Raw genomic sequence first — 21882 nt, forward strand, 5'->3', positions numbered from 1 at the left:
CAATATATTACAACTGCATTATAACTTAAATAGTGTAAAAGTAAAGTTTCATGTTGTTATCCAGTAAATGTTCTGCCAAACAAAGAGAGACTGCAATATCAGATAACTTTTTCTAAATATAAATTCCGCATTTTAACCATATTTTGAGCTTCATGCCCAGTTGTTAGCAAATGTGTCATGTTTTACTCATCGGTCCTACATTGTGCAAGATAGTGCAGGTGCAGTATTTCTCATTTTGAAAATGACAGGTTGACTATGGTTTTAGTTTCTTTAATTCTTTAGCTTGCTGGCATTATGACTAGTATGGGATTCCATAATGTTGCAAGCCTGCTCTTATCTGTAGTGCTTGATTGCTTGATGCTGACAGGGTAGGGGGTGTTGCTGGGCTTGCCCGTATGGCTCCTTTAACCTTCTCCTGCCATTTTCTAAAGGCTGACGAACTGGGTATGTAGTAAAGCAGGTATAAAGTAACATTTTAACCATGCTGTGAGCTTTGTCCATAGTCATTAGCAAATATCTCAAATTCTATTAATTTGTTCCACCTAACGAGATTTACTTTAGTGTTGAATATTTTGAAGACGGAATGTTTGGTTGCAGTTTCTTTCATTCTTCTGCTTGTTGATACTATGGATGTTATGGTAACGTTAACCCATACTAGACTAATTGAAAAGGAAGAGTCATCAGGTTAGGAATTTAAGGATAAGTAGTTTTAATGATCTCATTCATTCAAACTACAAAGTCTCAAATTCTTCTGCTGGGACTTGTTCAAAGACATTTATAATATTCATAAAATCAAAACTGCATCATTTCAGATCTCACACATTCAACAAGATATTCATATCATGCAATTGGTTACTGTGACCAGACATTTAGTTTTGAGTGCTATCCATATAAGTTGTTCCTGTTATTTACAGAATTTCCCTTATTTGACTTCAAAGGTTTATCCTATCCTTGGTAACATTTTTGACTTTCAATAATTTCCTCTTGATTACAATCAGTCAGTAATGCCAGTCATTAAAGTTTTATACTTCTTACTGTTCAAACAATGCAAATCAATGCAAAACTTATTTTTCTGTTAACGTTTTAAGTTAATTAGAGTAATATTTAAAAAAAATGTCCCTGATTTTATCCATTTGTCCAGACTTCTTGATCATATAAGTTGAATATCATTTTGCTACCCCAAAACATTCAGATCTACATTATTTCTATGTGTGTTATTTCAGCAAACCAGAAATAGACTACTAGGCAGTTTATGTTTCTGCATTTGCTTGATACAGATTTTATCAGTGCAGTGTTCTTTAGAGGGTGCTGGAAAACAAAATGCACATTTCCACTTTCAATAGCTCAACATTTAGCAAACTCACCTTTGGTGCAAAAGGCTGTGGGTTCGATTCTCACATCAGATGCATTTCAATACTGAAACTGTAGTGGAGATTGGTATGCTGTACTTTGGAATAGGTGTTAGACCATGGCCCCATCAGCCAGTTTCGGTCATATCTCCGATGAATGTAAACGATCCCATGGCATTTCCCTGCTATTCTGTTAAAGTTGTCTCAGTCAGTTTGAATATCAAGTTCAGTTTACCCCTAAAAAGAGGTCATTGCCATACTGGGACTAATCGGGCCAACAAAAAGTATAAATAAACAAATAAGTTTTGATTGTCATTATATTTTAGTTATTTCATTATGTCTTTATACTCTGACTCCTTTAACCAATCAGAATAATTAAGTGGTTAGAACCATTCTTTACACCCTTGTAAAGTACTTAGAACAAAATGTGGCATGAAAAAAACATTTTAATGTTCTTTTTTTTTTCAAATCACAATGCTGCATTTGGAAGTCTGCCAACAGAATGAGATTTTATCCACAGTAGTCACTATTCTGTCAGTATTCTGGACTTAATGCATGATGACAAAAGGAAGGCCATAGTTCAATTTGGGTATTAAAATATGTTTGGCAACACTCTGCGAGCAGTGGATAAGAGTAGGGGACTGATCTTGTAACATAGTTTTAAATGAGCAAGGATTTCGTTAGTTACAATATCTGTATATGTGGTAAAGGAGAAAGCAGGTTCAAGTATAAGACTTAGATATACCAGTTCAGTGACGTTAGGTATCTTGTCCTAAAAAGATCTGCAACAAGAACACCAGAGATAGTGGGCAGTTTATTGGCTGAGGTGAAGACCATGGCGTTGATCTTCAAAGGGTTAATGAGCACCTTGTTAGAGACAAACTAGATGCATAACAGAGTGAAGTTTTCCTGTAATTCGGTTTGCTCTTCAGAGTGGCTTGTACTAGATTGCAGTAACAGTGTATCATCTGTATATATTATTAATTTAAGATTTGAAACTCCTACAGGGAGATCATTGACGAAGAAAGTGAAGAGTAGATCTAGTGCAGACCACTGCCATATGTCTGTGTTGAGTGCCATTTTGCTACCCCAAAACATTCAGATCTAAATTATTTCTACTTGTGTTATTTCTGCAAATCAGAAATAGAGTTTATGTTGCTGCATTTGCTTGGTACATATTTTATCAGTGCAGTGTTTGTTAGAGGTGGTGGTAAACTAAAAAGTGCATTTCCACTTTCAATGGCTCAACAGGTAGCAAACTTACCTTTGGCGTAAAAGGCTGTGGATTCTATTCCCACAGCAGTTACATTTCCAATACTGGAAATGTAGTGGAGCTGGGTATGCTGCAGTTTGGATTAGGTGTTAGACCATGGCTCCATCAACTAGTTTCAGAGGTAGTTCACATGACTGTAAAACATTCCATGGCACTTATCAAAAAGATTTAAGGAATTTCCCTGCTGTTCTGTCAAAGTTGCCTCAGTCAGTATAAATACTAACTTGAGTTTACCCCTGAAAAGAGGTCATTGCCGTACTGGGACTAATCAGGTCAACAAAAAGTATAAATAAACAAATAAATATGATTGTCATTATATTTTAGTTATTTCATTATGTCGTTATACTCTGACTACTTTAACCAATCAGAATCATTAAGTGGCTATTGTTATAGTGATTGTATCTCAATAAATCTGCCACTGTAAAGTGACCTTGGAGTTTTTTTTTTCCAGAATCCTCTTAAAGTAGCCTTTATATGACTCATTATAAACATAAGGAAATATATTTTTTAGCTTCCAAGTAAACAGCATGGCAGTAGTGTAAATACAGTCGTCACCTTTCATTGTGGCTAAAACTTGACTAAGAGCATAGCCTCACACATCCCACAACCCTACCCATGTCCTCCCTCCCCCTGCCCTCTGCCTGCCCATTTCCATGACACCATTGTCACATTAGATGGGGGGGGGCACCCTTATTTGTCCCTTTGAGATGACTACTTTCTGCTGATTTATAAACAAGCATAGTAAATCTGCCAGTTTAACAAACTCTGATAGTCTATTTCTTTTTTTGAAACAAAATACCAGAATTTCTACAGTGTTTTTCAGACCACCAGACAATCGCTTTGTTTTCGTATTAGTCCAGAAAAGAAAATGGATAGGTGATAATGCTAAGTGTGAGCCACATATATATTGTGCAGCTTCTGGAACCTCTTTTCATTTTCATAGGCTTCCACTTTTTAGTCCAAGTGCTGATGGAACCAATCCCACATTCTTCCTGAGATGTTGAAACTATCATTGTAATCCAGGAGATGTTAACTGACCATTTTTGCTTCTACTTCCAAGACCTTTTAGCAGATATTTAAACTACTTTGTTGCCTGCCAGTGCCTGCAGTGGGAAGATATGCATTTTGTTCTGAATATTAGCAAAGTGTCTTGTATTTGTTTTAAAAAATTGTTTTGTGACTACATTGTAAGGAGAATAAGTCAGACCTTCTGTTCTTTAATTTGAGTTAAGGAAATTTTTTCGGTTTCTACTGAGTCACAAATGTCTTTGAGCAAAACATTTTCCCACCTCTGTTGTTTTGGTAGCTAAATTCTTGACTTGTTACAATATAGCATACCAACACTACATCCAAACCAAGATCCTTGAGGATGAAATACCAGTATTGTTCTGTGCTGGGAACATTGGCAGGATTTGTAAGATTATGGTATTCACTGTCCTATCATAAGGATTTTTTTTCATTTTTAACAGTGGATTACGGATGAGTTGCTACATATATTATATACTTTATTAGTATGTTTTTATTTTTGTCTCATATGTCCTTTATGCCCCAAAAGCTAGCTAATGTGATTCTATTGTGTCACAGCAAGAAAAGGAAGCTAGCTCTACCTCTGGTATCAGACAAGAATTGTCCTGTGTACTTCTGAGTTCGTAAGGATTGGCTTATAAAAGTAGTTTCATTCACCAGGGGGTTGGTTAGGACCATTCTTTAGAACCTTGTAAAATACTTAGAAGAAAATTAAGCATAAAAAAATTAGATTTTTTTTCACATTACAATGCTGCATTTGGAAGCCTGCTAATAGAATGTGATTTTATTCCCAGCAGTCACTATTCTGTGAGTTTTCTGGACTTCATGCATAATGAGAAAAGGAAGGCCATAGTTCAGTTTGGGTATTAAAATATTTTTGGCAACACTCTGTGAGCAGTGGGTAAGAGGAGAGGACTGATCTTGTAACATAGTTTTAACTGAGCAAGGACTTAAGTTACAATATCGGTATACGTGGTAAAAGAGAAAGCAGGTTCAAGTATAAGACTTAGGTATACCAGTTCAGTGACATTAGGTATAGTCGTAAATAAGATCTGCAACAAGAACACCAGAGACAATGGGTAATTTATCAACTGAGGTGGAGACCATGGCATTAATCTTCAAATGGTTAATGAGCAGCTTGTTTGAGTCAAACTAGATGCATAACTGAGAGAAGTTTTCCTGTAATTTGGTTTGCTCGTCAGAGTGGCTTGTACTAGATTGCAGGAACAGTATATCATCTGTATATATTATTAATTTAAGATTTGAAACTCCTACAGGGAGATCATTGATGAAGAAAGAGAAGAGTAGAAGATCTAGTGCAGACCACTGCCATATGTTTGTGTTACATGTACAAGCATAACGAATTAGATGTTATCATAGCCTTGGAACATTCTGTCTTTCAGATAGTTGCAAAAACAAACTTTCTCTGAAGAAGTTTTTACATTTTTCCCCTCACCCATATGACCACCCCAGGCACATTTCCTACCCTGAGAATACTAAGGATAGGATTTCATCATTTTTAGTTACTTTAAATCCACCTATTTTTTTCACATCTTATTTAGCCCCTTTCTATCCCTCAACTAACATCCAAATAGCCTTAGACCCCATCCTGGCTACCACCCCTTTCATGCATAGTTCCCTTTTAATTAATCAATTTGGTTTTCCAACCAAACTTGGCCTATTCTTTTCTTAGCTTCCTGTGAGACATGGCAGGCTGTTTGCAATACTCCGTCATTCTTTTCCAACTTTTTGTCCTTATTTCCTTTATTTTACCCTTTATATTTTAGGCCACCCCATGTTCCTCGTCCTGCCTACCCATCCATTTTCAGGTAACCTTCTTTCAGATTCTTTTAGATCCTTCTTTTAGATCCTTGTTTCACCCAACCCATCTGACAATCACCTTATACTATGGACTCTGTAAACCCTCAAAGATTCATGCTCCCTTTCTCAGCTAGTCCCTCAACCACAGCTCAGTATTCCTGATCTTGAGTTAAACACCACATAGATCATTGTTGATGTCACCCTGAGCGGCATTTGCTTTGTTAATTTTAACAAGTTACTTGAGTCTAGATTGTTTTAGTTATGCTGACTACTAATTTCCACCCTGAGCAGCCTTTGATATTTTAATCCTTGGGTTTCTACTAGTTACTAGGACACCCCTTGATTTCATCCATGAAACACAATTTTGGCAGTCCAACCCTGAGGCATATTTGTGACCCCACTTCCCAGCACATACCAGTTCCATTTGGTTTGTATTTTTAGGCACCATCCTGCAGGAAGCTACCCTGGTGAAGACAGCAAAAGCACTGGTCTCTTCTCAGTGCTATTCCTTCAAGATTGAACTTTCTCATTTTAAAACAAAAACTGCATCTTTTAACTTTTTACTCCTGGCTAAAAGTGGACCGTAGTGTACGCCTTATTACTATTATTTTTTTCTCTTGATTCCCACCACATGGCTACTGCTCAGTGCTCATGCCAATGAATTAGAAGCGAGATCCTGAAAATCATTTTTGGATCATTTTGCTTGTTTTATTTAAGAACATTTATCTTAAAAACTTTTTACAACAATTCCACAAGTACTCTACTAAGACACCGTAATGAAAGCTCTTCTTAAAGAATGGAGAATTCACTTTAGCCAGTGAACAGATTTTGAGAGGATAAAAAAGCTTTATGGAGAAAAATCCCTTTACTTGATAGGGCACTTGTTACTAACTCTAGAAAATGCACCACTTGGTAAATTAAAAGTTGTAAAATCTGTTTTGGCACAGCTACTTGTCAAATAAGATATGATTTGTTTTTTTGTAAAGGAGCACATTTATTATACAGATTTTGTTTCGACACTAATGCTTTGCACATTTATTATACAGATTTTGTTTCAACACTAATGCTTTGTAAGATACCCGCGGTGGTGGTGCTGTGGTAGCATTGTCGCCTCACAGTAAGATGCTGTCCGGTTCGATTCTCAGCTAGAGCGTCTTCTGCGTGGAGACATGCATGAATGGGCGTACCTTCGTTGAAGGTTCTGCATCAGGGCTGGTAACACGGCATGTAAAAGTCAACTACCAATCATTAGCGGACTGGAGTTCCGCTGTGGCAATCCCTAACTGGGAAAAGCCGAAAGGCACAACAATAACAACAAAACTAATGCTTTGTAAGCCATGGAATCCCCAATATGTCACTCCGAATTATGTAATAAAGGCTAAGGCCATCTACACACACCTATGCATGATGATTGGTGGATTTACTGACCCCCCCCCCTTTCTTGAGAATAAATAAAGCAGACTCTCCTTGTATCAACTAGCACTGAACAGCGGTTGGCAAGCTTCCTTAAGAGATCACAATAAAAGCTTTCAAAAGAACATACAAGCTCTGAGTGAATCCTTTTAGTACTAGATTTTAAAGCTTGAACACTGAGCTTTGAGCCAAAGTTTTTGTTTTTTTAATTTTCTTGTTTCACAGGTACAGCACAACCAGAATTTGCCATTGATGCTAAAGGATAGAATGGCCTGCCTCAGAGCCTACTAGTCCAACTTGCCTAAAAGGGGACCAACCGAACCCAGGATCTACACATAGGCAAGGCCCTCAAATGAGCAGATTTTAAGAATTTGTGGACCATCCAAGAAAGTGAAAGAGACAACCATCCTCAGGGCCAGCTATTCTAACTCTATAAAGATTGATAGATTGAGATTAAGTGGCCATTTTTATACTTGACTAATTTAATGTTCAATAAAACTATTTTCTGAAACTTGGTTTTTACTACCTAACAAGGTGAACATAATTTCTCATGTGGATGAGTGGTCACTGAGTGAGTTTGCTACATTTTTAAAGTTGGAAAACCAGGAAATAGTGTCATCACCAAAGTTGACTCCTGTGAGTATATTAAGAAGAAGGTTGCGGCTTAGCATTTCCAAAGCCTTTCTCATATCAATAAAGAGACTTGGAACAATGTGTCCCTCATTCAGGTTGTAATAAATGGCACCAGTGGGCATTACTGATACAGTAAAGATACTGAAGGCATTGCAAATGACACAATGTACATTTAATAACTGGCCATGGCAGTTAATGTGGTTAAGTAGCTGTTTCTGTAAAAGATATCTGAATTTTTATATAATAGAACACAAATTAAAAATAGATCAGTAATCCTTTAGCCAGGTTGGACAATGCCTGAGGATAGAAAGAGAGATTAAGGATATGAACAAAGAGTTCAATGATTTTGGTGGGATGACGTTTTGTAGACTCTCATCCAGATTTGTTAAATCTGGTTAGAAGGGACTTGTTCTTTTTTACTGAAATTTCAGAGAAGTGAAAAGTTGCTGCATAACAGCCTAATTATACAAATCGGGGATGAAAAAAGCAGCTATGTTATATATAGGCTAAGTTGTAATAGCACAGTAGTAGGTTGAGACTGACATGCGATTTTTGACAAAGGGATCAACAATATAACTTGTACTTTCTGTGATTTGCCTCCTTCTAACATACCATAAGTAGATGTTGACTCTTTTGGCATGTAGCTGAATGAAGAATGATGCACAAACCACTTCAGACTATAATCTGGATTGCTGCTTTTGACACTATGTGTTGTGTTTTCTCTGACCATGGGATTCATTAGGCTATAAACTATAGAAGACTCATTCTTTCTTGCTTAGAATTTTGCCAAGATAATGTTTGTAGGATTATGATTTCAGTTTCATTTAGACCTCTTGTTTTCATGTTTCCTTAATACAATTTGCAGATACTCTCCTTTGTATTTACTTTATTTATTATGTGGCTATTTGCCAATATATTATTGAGCACTAGCTATTGGTTTAGTGGTAACCAGAGGACCTTAATTATATTTTGTGGCATTTTAATACACCTTTGTTAGCAGTTGCAGATTGCAGATATCCTTATTATGTGGGTGTGCATTATAATCCATCCACTTGCCTGGCTCCTGACAAAGCAATCACTTGTGCAATGGAGGCCAATAGATTAAAATGAAATCATCTAAAAAAATCCAAGCTTACATTCTGTAGTATTATGTATTGGCTTATCTTATTGTTAGCCATCTTTCTCATGAAGTATAGACCACTTAGGAAAGTTAATTCAGACCACATCTACAAAGTTATGTAACACAAACAACACATGGCTCATAATGCCCCTGGTCTCATAGGTTCATAGATTAGTACTAGGCTAACTACCCTTGTGGGCCATTTCAAGACTAGCCAATTACCCCATGTGAGAATCAAACCCTGCACCTTGTGTCTGTAAGGTAAACACCTTAACCATTATGCCATCCTCCCACCCCTCTCTTTCTTTCCCTTGCTTTATTTCCTTACTATTTATTTTTTTTTACTCAAATGATTTTTATTCTGATGAAATAACACAATAATGTTATACATTCATGACATTCAATAACTATTTACAGTATTTACATTCAGCCTGACAAACATGATTTCAATAAAAACATTTGTAGTTAAATAATAAGTTAATATATAAACTATGATAGTTAGGAAGAGTTTGGTTCCATCTGTAGGGTATCAATCAAATTCAAAACTTTCCTCAATGAACTATTAATCAATGGCTTAGGAAAAGTTCTTAACTCTTTAGTTCTTTTCTCCATTAGTACGTATTTCTTCAGTGATAATAGGAATTCCTCCATCGTGGGTGCTACATTAGAGTTCCATATTCTAGTTATACATTTTCTGCTATTGCTAACATTGTCCACAACAAATACAGGTCATCTTTCTTCATATTATTACTATTAACAACATTCAATAAAATTAAAGACTTTGTCAAAACAAATATATCAGTATAGATCGCTTGAAGAAATGTGTTCATCTCATTTCAATATGGTTTAATATTAGTACAGTCATACAAAATATGAGACCAGTCAGCATCAGTGGACAGATGACGATCTCCAACATAACTTGCTCATTGAAGGGTTCATTTTTGAGAGTTTCTCAGGTGTTAAAAAGGATCTGCGTAGAAATTTCCAATGAAAAATCCTCCAGAATTGTGAGTAAGAAGTTAGTTTAACTGAAAATAAAATGTTTGTTTTATCTTCCATTGATAATGATACTTGAAACCCTTTAGTTAGGTATTGCAATAAGAATCTTTAAGAGCTGTCTTATAAACAATTAAAGTGCTATATAGATATGGTTGTTCATTCTTAACACTAATATTATTATATAGAGTTCCAAAAATCCAGTTTATAATTTTTCGTATGGTTTTGAAGGATGAGTTATGTATTATTCTACATAGATCCTTAGTGTATGCTGTGACACTCTGAAGAACCAACCAGTCATTAGGGGATAGGCCATAGGTTGACAATATACTTTGTATGTTCAAAGCTTGTTGGTTTTCTATACATTGCAAACAACAAAATAGGTTATTATTTTCCCATAAACCAGAAATGTCTTTATGTGTTTTATCAGGGAAATCCCTTGTAATAGTAAATGGTATTAAAAATCTATGCCACAGTTTTATATCTAAATTTGTGTTAATGAATTTTCTAAACACATCTAAAATATTGTTTATTAGTGTTAGTTTAATTTTGTTGTACTATACCGTAAATTTAAACTTAAATAGTGCCATATCTTGTTAGCTTTGTCAGTTACCAAAGCATTCTTTGATAAACGATTTTCATTCATTTGTATAATGGAGTATAACTGTTTCCAATTGGAAGAGTATCTAGGATTTATCCAGTTCAGCACTATTTTAATCACAGATGCCTTTATATAAGTTTTGATCTCTGGGAATTTTAACTCCCCCTTGTTCCCATTTTCTGATATGATAAGAATATGCCACTCTATTTCTTTTGGGGTACCATAGAAATTTCATCAGAACTGAAGTGATTTATTTAAGGATTTTCTTTCCTAGGAAAGTATAAGGGCTTGTGCTATATATAAAATTTTAGGTAACAAAACCATTTTTATCAGTTGTAACCTATCATCAAATGTTATAAACAAATGATTCAATTTGCTTATTAATGACTTGATTAAGTCTATGGCTTTAGCATAGTTAAGTTATAAGGTTTCCTCTATATTCTTGCCTAGGACTATTCCTAAATAGTCTAGAGTTGAAACTTGGTTTCCAATAATATGATTACCTGGAATCTGTAGGTTCCTTTTTTTATTTAATTATAAATAGCTTGATTTAGATTTGTAGAAAAAAAGTCCTGAGATTTTTTGGAAATTTGTTGACACTATATCCACTTCATCTAACACTTCCTTAGAGTTGGGTAAGGTAAGTAAGACATCATCAGCAAACATCATTATTTTAGAAATATATTGGTTATATATATTTATACCTCTTATCTTTGGGTTATTACGTATTAAAATGGCAAGTATTTCAATGGCCGGAGCAAATAGGATTGGGGACATGGGACATCCTTGTCTAGTACCTCTAGTGATTTGGATTGCTTTGGAAGTAAAGGGACCTAATTTGACATATGCTAGATTATTTTCATAGATTTTCTTTATCATTGATATAAAAAAGGGGGTAAAAATCAAATAACTGTAAATAACCCCAATTTAAGGAGTCAAAGGCCTTTTGAATATCTAGACCTATTATCAATGTTTCCTTGTTTCCTCTGTTTAGGTAATCTATCAGAGTTAATACTCTTTTAATATTATCCTGTGTTTGCCTATTATGTATGAAACCAGTTTGGTCTTCATTAATTATTTTAGATATGGGAATTTTCAATCTATTGACCATAATTGACATAAATAGTTTATAATCATTATTCAACAAAGAAATTGATCTATATGAGTTGCAATGATTAGGGTCCTTATTCTTTTTTAATATAGGGGAAATTACAGAATATCTCCAAGAAGGAGGAATACTTGCTAATGTTTGAACTTCAAGAAAGGTTTTATGTAAGAGAGAGATTATAGAAGAATGGAATAATCTATACATTTTGATAATTAAGCCATCTATTCTGGGTGCTTTATTAGACTTACTTCCTTTAATTCCATCTATAATTTCCTTTTGAGAAATAGGTTTTTGTAGATCTAACTTAAATTCCTTAGGAATTCTTGTTATGTTGGCAACTATATTCTCTAACTTCCTTCATTCATTTGTACTTATTTTATCTTTATGATGCTCTTCATAATGATAATTAAAAGGCTCCAGAATGTCCCCTATGTCCGAGACTTTTTTTCCTTTTCCCTTCATGAAAGATACTATCAATGTTATTATTTTTTTATTGTATCTTAACTTTCATAGATAGGTTATGAAGATGCTTAGGAGAGGTAGCATAAGAATTTAATTTCAGTTTTTCAATAGCTAAATTAGTTTTATGGGATAATATTTCATTATATTTCTTATTTGCTTCTTCTATTTTCCTCTTATTATCTGTAGCAATTATGTTTGTATTAGATTTAAGAGATCATATTTAATTTTGGAGTTGCTGTAACCCTGAGTCCCATTCTTTAATTTTATTTTTGTACCAGCTAATGGTTTTATCATATAAATAGGCCTTAAAAGAATCTAAAACCATATATATGTTTGCTTCAGGTTTATAATTAATCTCTAAGAAAAGCTGAAGTTCAGAAGTTATCCAGGATTTAAAGTCTTTAATTTTTGTGATATATGAAGGAATCCTTGAAGTAATAACTAATTGACTGAATTCCAAGTTTATTGTTAACAACAGGGAATTATGATCTGAAAAGGAACAAGATTGTATTGAAAAATTCTAGATTTTAGAATAAAGATCTTGTGAGATATAAATTTGATATATTCTAGTTTGGGTACCATGTCTATAGTCCTGGTATGAGAATAGTAAAGAATTTGGTCCCAAAGCATTAAAGGTATATTTTAATTTAAACATTTCTGTCCATTTTTTTAACTGTTTGGCTGAGGACAATAGTCTAGTAGATTTCCTATTGGTAGTTTCTCTAATATCTCAATAGCATTATTTTCAGCTGGCACCTCTGCCAGCAAAGACAACTGATTCCACTGCTTCCTCAAGTATTCCAAATATACCATGATTCCCCCCAAAAAACAAACATTTTACTATGTGTGCACACTTCTGTGTCAAGCAGAATGTACATTAGCATTGCTTTCTCTCTAAAATATGTGTTTTAAACAGTGGACAATCCCACCACTCCCCGGGGGAAGCTATGAAAACCCCACAACCATCAAGGTTACTTTAACTCTAATAAGGAACAAATATTTGTTTTTGCATTGCCTTTCTACTTTCTCCAGCCAAGTCAGAGAAAACTGTCATTCTTAAAACATAGTGCCTAAATCTGCCTAACAAAACACCAGTGGTTCATCAGAAGCTACAACTCACTGACGTAGCTTCATAATTTCCACTGTGTTTGTTTGGATTATTAGAATATCACCTTAGACTGGCACTGAGAATGAAGAACTTGAACTATGACTGGACAAAAGTGAATGCAATGAGGATTGGAATCTCCAAACTGCAGTCACCAAAAACGTCTTGCTGAAAAATGCTTTTTTATGTTTTTGCTGATGGGTGAGGCAAGTTTCCCTCTCACCCTCAGACTTTACATATATATATATATATATATATATATATATATATATATATATATATATATATATATATATTTATACCAACTTCATGGTTGCACCAAAAAGGAAATCACTTCTGCACAACTCACTGGCATGTTTTCCTATAGAGGAACATTGCCGAGTTGAAGTTCGGGCAGTCAAAGTTTGAAAATTTAAGCTTTATACACCAGTACAATAACTGAATGGGTTTGTCCCTCTTTTGTCATTATATTTCATTTAACAATAATCACATCTTGCCTTTACCAAACTTGTTACGACACTGCCACAGTGCAGAACTTTGTGTAGTGCCAAGTACTATGTTGAAAGAGAAAAACAGAAGTAAGTCCTGGCTGCTTGTAATACAGGAAGGTGAATGGCTCAGCTGTTGACTGCTAGGTTACTGTTAAATTTGCTGTTATTTTTTTCAGAATTAAATATGGAATTGGATATTAGCAAATACCAATTTTATCTGCTAATGAAATAAAACGGATGAGGGTAAACAAAAATACTGGAAAGACTTAACTATCTAACAAATGTAGGCAGTTAAAAAATGAATACAAAAGAAGCCAGGAATAGTCCATAAAGATGAATATATCAAATAGCAAATTCTGTGAAAAGGACTCTGGATTACTTCTTCTCTCCTGATAGTTACAACTAGACTAAACAAGAAGAATGAAAGGGCTGACATTATACAATTATTTACTTGCAGGTTAGCAAAATACAGTCTAAAAATCAAATGTCTCAACAGGGTTATGTCTGCCCTCCATGTAAGGAGTAGAGCAACTGAAAATAAAATGACTTCTTTTAAGAACCGTAAGCACATTTTTGTTTCAAAAATCACATACTGATAAATATTTATATCTGGATTAGGTGCACATTTTTCTTTGAATAACCAATCTCATAGTTGCACTACATCTATTATATAATGATTTATCTAACAGAAAAGTAAGGTTTTCCTCATCAAATTGTGATTCTAAAGCAAGCCGGTTAGAAATGTAGAGCTGGGGAAATGCTACTTCATTTTAGAAAACTCAGGCATACGACTGGGGCAAGATAAGTTAACATGTTTCCTTTCAGCGTATTTTTGCTTATAAAAATGCTATGTTTAGTAATTCTGATATATTTTAAACCTAGCCAATACTTTACAAGCAATACTTCTCGGATGCATTGCTTTAAACTGTGGCTTTCTTGGAAAAATAAGACATATAACTTTGAAATGGTTATTAGTATAACTCTGAGAATAATTACACTTAAGTAAAGCAATAACTATTTTTTTTTTTGCTAAACTCATGGCAGTGTTCACCATAACAAGGATCATTGCAAAATATTCTAGTGCATAGGTTTTTCAGTTCAGAGCTGTGTGTTTAAAGTTAAGCCAGTAGAGACGCATTATGTCTGTCTGCTCTATATTATCAGAAACACATATAAAGAAAGTTAATATGTGAGTTGAACAATGAATACTGTTTCCAATAGGAAGGACCTAACTGAGAGATGGGCACCATAAAGAAGAGACCCTCACCCCACTCACACAGTAGCCTTCTTAATGAAGGTAGAAGTAATGGATGTGTAACTTAAGAACATTCTTACAGCTTTCACCGTGCTGTGATATATTCACTGGAGATGAAAAGGTGTGGAAAAGCAGCGAAACGAGTGTGAAGCTGGAACCTGCTGATCACAGAGAATTGTAAGGCAGACAGGTAGCATGAACAGTAGAAATTCATTACAGTCCTTTCTGCAGTGCAGTCAGTTCACTGATGAAAGGCAGGACATTGAATTCTTCTTTTTACCTCCTAGGCAGTTAAAGGGCAAAAGGTAGACAGTTTCAGTAACACACCATCATAGTGACATGCGAATATCACCTTAAAAAGGAAACTTAGGAGGCTTGTTAGCACAAAGAATATGGGCTAGAATAAGATGTCCGCCGAGGTGAATGTAGAGGCAGAGAATGCAGCAATTTGCATTAAGGCCTGTTCATCCTGACATGACCAATTAAATGGCTCTAGTAACAAGTACTGGCAGACTATAAAGGCATTAACGTACATCTGTGAAACATGAACCATGAGTAAGGAATCAAAGTTCATAGTATATACGTGCTGTCCTGTAAATGTCATGATGCACTCTTCATATTCTCTGTCTTCTGCATCTCCCACATCAGCTAGGCAGAGAATTAGGCCAAGAATTATTTTAGAGTCCATGGTGGCACATTATTCTTCAGGTATTTTTTATTCAACATGTATATTACTATCATTGCTTCTGCTGTCAATAAGAACCAGCTTTACATTAATAAGCCACTGCAACTTTTCATGTAATTAACCTTAATTATTTAATGAATGAAAGAATATGATGATTCAAAAACTGTTTTAGAAAGCAATGACAGACAAATACAAAAACTCTTCAATGTTATTTAAACAGAGGCATAAGGTTAAAATAAGAACTATCCTGGCCAGTCTGTTTACATGGCACTTATTTGATAGCCACCAGACATGAATGGTGGCTTGAATTAGGCAGCAAAATGAAGAACCATAAAACACTAAACAGCAATTTGTAAACTTTAGATGTGGATGTATACAATATAGTTTACAGTGCACTTTTTTTGTACTGTCATAACTATCGTGTCCACCTGTAACAAGGCATGCTAAAAGGGAACAAAAATGAGCTGGTTGGTGAAATAAGTAAAAATATACACACGATAGCTTGATGGGTTATTCTGATAACTTTCTTCCAAAGTCCAAAGTTAAGCACTCGGATTCATATTTGTTTTGTTAGTCTTAGCACTTTTAGACCTCTGAAAGTGCTACAGTGATATATACAAATATATCTACATATGTTTGTGTGTGGGCATAAATATTTAATTATTATTTATTTATTTTACATTTGTTAACCGGGATAGTCAACTGGACACAGGTCCATTTTCAGTGGAGGCCCGGGGAGAAAAGCTCCACACATATGAATAACATGTAACAAAAACTACGAAGTTTACATGTGTGTGTGTGTGTGTGTGTGTGTGTGTGTGTGTGTGTGTGTATATATATATATATATATATATATATATGTATATATATATATATATATATATATATATATATATATATATATGTATTTATATGGAATACATTCATAAGAACAAAAATATGCAAAGAAATGTAAGCATTTTAAGAGCATAAAAGCACTAGAACTCAAAATATCAAATTTTAACAATGTGGACAGTGTACTTAAAGTGGAGAATATCATTACGCATTTGTACACCAGGAAGGCACTATTATTAATGATGGCACTTAATTGAGAGCATTGCCCCAGTCACATTAGAGAAATGTACTAGACCACTGGAAAGAGTACAGTGGAAATATGTGAAGGCCATCCATGGATGTGAAAATTTGTTATTATAAAAGACTAAGATATCTGAACTTGTACAGTGTCTCTTGTAGATATTTAACAGGAGATCTTATTCAAGTATATAGGGCATTTGGAGACAACTACCTCTGGGAATGTTTGGGGTTATCAAAATGTAATAGAGAATCATCAGACAACCTATGTAGAAGATTTTATAGGAATGAAAAGTGTACTAACTGGTTCTCTGACAGAATAGCTGATGCATGGAACAGACTACCAAATTACATTAAAGCAAGTACTAGTTTATATATATTTAAGAACAACCTGGACACTTATTATGGGAAGAAGTGTTTTGGTATACTGGCAAGCTAAGAGGGCATTAATGCCCATGCTTGAAATATTTGTATGTATGTATGTATGTATTTGTTAACAGAAAAGCAAGCATACCTTGGTTTTAGATGGTTATGTGTACCTCTGTGAGGAAACAGAAAAAAATAATAGGCAATGTGTATGCAACCACTAACTAGGAGAAACATAAGGCCAGTGCAATTACTCCTCCAGGCATAGATGATTCCTAGGTGAATAATAGGCTTTATGCCTTGAAGGGCCTTTTTAAGCTTAACCAATAACACAAGGTCAGAATCAAACTCTGTATCTTGTGTCTAGGATTAGAAGCTTTTGAAGTGCATAACCCATGGCCACTTGTCTAGTGCAGCACAGGGGGGAAAGGCATACTTTTTTTTCAGAAATGAGACAGTGTGTTACTATGTCTAAGGGTTCACTGTGCTTACCAGTAGATGATATAATGGCTAGTACATCCCTAGAAGTTTCAGTAAATATGTAATCTCGCAGAACGCTAATTCAAACTCTTAATAAGGCATAGGAAAATGCTTTAGTAGGAACTCATGGGGAAGTTTAACAGATCACTTATCAGCAGACAGAGGATTACCTAGCAAAGGTAGGCAGTTTTCTACAAAAAAAAAAAAAAAAGATAGCAGTTGCTGATCAACAATGGCCATATCCTCCATATTAGAAAATCTTACTGACCTTAACTGTGTTAAGGGTTGGTACATTCCTTCCAAAGGGATGTATCTGTCAACATTTGTACAGTATGTATACATTTATTAAATGTGGTGAATATAGTAAATGTATCCCACTGGCTGATTACAAGAAAATCCTTACATGTGTCTAATATGATGTGGCAGGAAATATATGACTTGTCTCAGTCTGACCTGTCAGCTGCAGTAAGGCTTGTCTTGTATGATTTTGCGGTGGAGGTTATAAAGAGTATTCAACACATTGTACCAGATCAAAAAGCAAATGTTGTCTCTTTCACTTTGGTCAAATTTATGAAGGAAGTACAAAACCCTGGTCTTTCCCTGGTGTTTGGTCACAATACCACATTTCAAATAAATGTGAAGAAACTGGAAACACTCATTTTTTTTTTTTTGCCAGAAGAGAGTATGATGCCAGCATTTAGTAATGTTTTGCACATAGTGTCTGCCTGAGGCTGCAGATTGATTATGCTATTTTAGAGAATGGTATCTATTTGGGAAACCCAGGAATCTTGCCACAAGTTCTGCAGTTACTGTATGCCTCTCTCATTTGTTCCCTATCAGATTTTGTAATATTAGCAAACTAAACAAGCTATGCATCCCATAAACACAAAATAGTATGCAGACTTGACTGTCTCATAGGTAAGAGGGTTATTGATCTCAGAGCTGTTATGGATGTGATTATAAGGCAACAAAATAGAGCCGATGAGATGTGGCTCAGATTAAGTGTTGGGGTACCTATTTCACCACTTGGACCACAATTATGCCTCAGACACAAGCTGTTTGCAAAAGTGCTTGCTAATAGAGATTCCTTCTCAATGTCAGATTTCTTGAGAGCAATATCAGTACTTTTGAAGATGCAACTACTATGACAGTGATCTGGTTTGACAATTTATAATTATCTCTATATGTTGATGTTGTACAGGTATGTCTAGACTCTGTTTTAAATCTCTGTAATATTTATTTTACATTCCTGTTTGCTGTGTGACTATGAGAGTTTATGGTAATGATATATGTAATATGTAGGTAACCTTTTTTTTATTTAAATATCCCTTTTATTTTTCCATTTTGCTCTAAATGTGCACATCACTATGTGATATTCTATGTATTTTACAAGGTTTACGATTTGCTTTTTTTTCACGTTTACTTAGAATTGCTATTTGTGGTTTATTTCTGCACATGTTGGGGCTACGTTTCATGGCTGGAGGACTTGCTAGAGGAAGGCCTTTTAAGTGTACCCTGCACATACATTACACTTATAAGCATGGGAAGACCTTACACTCCAGCTGAATATAAGGATGTGCTGAAGTGTGGACCCACTCTATAGCTGGCATAGCAGGCAATGCTCAGGGCTTGCTCTTCAGGAGGAAGGAGATTGCAGGCCTTGCATGCAAATATTACTGCTATTGCCAGAGAAGACACGGCAGAGCTTTTACATTGTCAAGGAAGGGTAACGTTACTTCTCCTCCTCCTCCTATATTCTCTTTTTTTTGGGGGGGGGGGGTAACTGCAGTCTGGATGTTAAGCTGAATTTGCAGTTAGGGGTTGTACAAGTTGCTTCGTATTGTTAAAAATCTTACTGGGTCCAAAAAGTCATTTATTGTCATTCTCATTATGATTAGTTTTCAGTTTTGAGACAAGCTAAGTTAGCTGGACGGTAATGTAGTTTTTGTCTAAGCTGTTTTTTATAACACCATTTATTAAGAATGCATAAATAAAAACTCAAGGGACTGACTGCCTGGCTTTACTTCCCTATGAACTTTAGAACACTCTCAACAGGAAAAAAGAATGCCAGGTATGATTATGGAGAAACCATTATTTATACTCAATCTCGCATATCTGGTCCTCAGTCTAAAAATAGTCACTTTGTGACAAAATATAAAACAACAGCAAAATCTCCTCACCAACACTGCTGTTGCTGTCATGAAAACGTCTGACTGCTTGGAGGTACCAACAGGAGATATTCTCAAGATAAGGATCATCTAAGACAACTCGTAAATTAAATTGAATTAGATTCATTACAATATACAGAAATTCTCCTGCCAATTCAAGGATATTGTGTATAAAGTATACTGAAAGATAACAGTGGCAGCTTTGAATATTTTGGTGTAATAATGTGGGAATTAAGTTCAATTAAGCTTTTTTTTTTGTCCCGCATGGACTTTTTGCAGCCATTTTAATTTATGACAAACCTTAGGATTTCTGTTGATGATGTAAGGTACTTTATAGGTTATAATATCAAATAAAACTCAATGGTATTAAAGCAACAGATAAAATAGAGGCTCATTCTCAAAACAGTGCAAATGCCAGAGAGTCACAATCTGGAAAGATAAGCATTGTGTCTACATGCAAATTGCTTAGAAAAAGAAAGATTGATGACTTACAAAATAACTGTTTCAAGAATACTCTCATAATTAACATTATGCCATTTGAAAATGACAGCATTAACGTTTTGAAGTTTATGGAAAAATAACTGTCACCTTGTTCACATTATACAAATGTGTATGTGCCGCATAAACATATAGAACTGACTTGTTTGCCTAGTAAGTTAATATGTTAGTTAGTCCTGCCTAATAGAGGTCTTCTCAGTTAGCTGAGATGATAAGACCATTGAAACATACACAGACACAGACACACACACACACACACACACACACACACACACGTATGTATGTAGATAGATATCTAGATAGACAGAATCGGAGTCAGTTTCTCTTTCATGCGAATCAATGTCTTGAAACTCAGTTATAATCATAATCTCATTAAATGAGTTAACAGATAACTGACTGAAAGCAACACGGATGAGACAATTTCATTGAAAAAAATGTATCTTTTAAAAATTGCAGCTGACAGCATGAGTAATGCATATTTTTGCAAGAGTAACTGCCGCTTGCAACTCTCACCTACTTACTTATATATACATAGCTTTGAGATCTCTCAACTTTGGGAAAAAGAGAAACACCCTGCAAAGGCAAAAAGTAGGATTTATAACAGCAGTCACTAAGCAGAGGTTGTTAATATAAGAGTATTCTAGGACTTTTGAATTCTGGAGCTTCATTCCACCATTTACCATTCATCGTATGGTTAAAACTCCCAGAAAATGTTTGCAGTGATAAAAATGTTATACATGGGCATGGACCTTGGAATGCACAGAATACTATACCCTCTGGACCAGGTAGCAGTTGCAGAACACTTTCACTCCTCCTTTGAAATGATGACAGATACATTAGACTCCCCTTTTCTTTACATTAGCAGTAACAAATTATTTCAGAACTGAAGCAATGAAAGAATGAAGATTAGACAACACTATGAGCACACTATTCTGGTAATGGTTTGTGGACAAGTGCATTGTTTAGCTATCAGGGGTTGCAGCACAGCTTACCTGTCCTGGAGAACATATTGATAAGATGAGCACATAGTTCAGGAAAGCGGATTAGTGAAAAGACGTATGTATTAATCCCTCTCAATTCTGTAGGATACGCTTGTCAGCTGAAGCTACAAAAATATAAGTTTTTGGTTTCAATTAGTCCTATATAATTCAGAATCAGTGAAGGACTGAGATATTTGAACATTTTGCACATCTGCTTTAATATTTTATGCAGGAAATATTTTGAGAAAACTGGGTCAATGAAAAGTTTTACCCCACTTTCTTCTTCGAGTTACATACTTAAACTCTCTGTATTACTCCCCTTTAGTCATTTAGGACCAGCATGGCAGGACGCATTAAGTAGTCTTTCAAAATTACAAAAAGTAGATGGATTTTATTAGTGTTTTTATGTGGTATTCTAAATTAAAATAAAAATAAAAATCCAATGACCAGGTAGCACTCGATACAGAACAGATCACAGTTAAGCGTTTTCATCTCAAATGGTTCTGATGATGTCTAAAGATTTTTAAGGTCCAGTGCAGGCTTCTGCTGTTCGATTTTGTGATTCATGGTTCTGATGCTGTCTAAAGATGAAAGCTCTTAACTGTGGTTGATTAGATGTGGAGTATTAGACTTATGTGTCGAGTGCTACTTGGTCATTCGATTTTTTATTTTAGTGACTTTTATGGTCCAGTGCTGGTTTCTGCGGTTTGATTTTGTGGTATGCCAAACTACATAGGGTAAGTTGGGAGAAGCTGTGCCTAATGGTTAAAATGGGGAGTAGTGGATATTTCAAACCTACAATTTATCCTGAAGTTACATATATTTTCATACTGGGTGCCATGTGAGTTTTCGAGTACACTTTAATACAGCCAGAGATCACCAATCATAATCCTGTCAAACTAGTTTTACTGACTACATACTGTGAGCCCATTCCTGGGTTACACTGAATTAGGTTTGACTGGATTATGATAGATGGTGTGT

This window comes from Protopterus annectens, chromosome 5.part1, assembly GCF_019279795.1.
Source record: "Protopterus annectens isolate FY-2018-M chromosome 5.part1, PAN1.0, whole genome shotgun sequence".
In the NCBI taxonomy this organism is placed as follows: Eukaryota; Metazoa; Chordata; order Ceratodontiformes; family Protopteridae; genus Protopterus; species Protopterus annectens.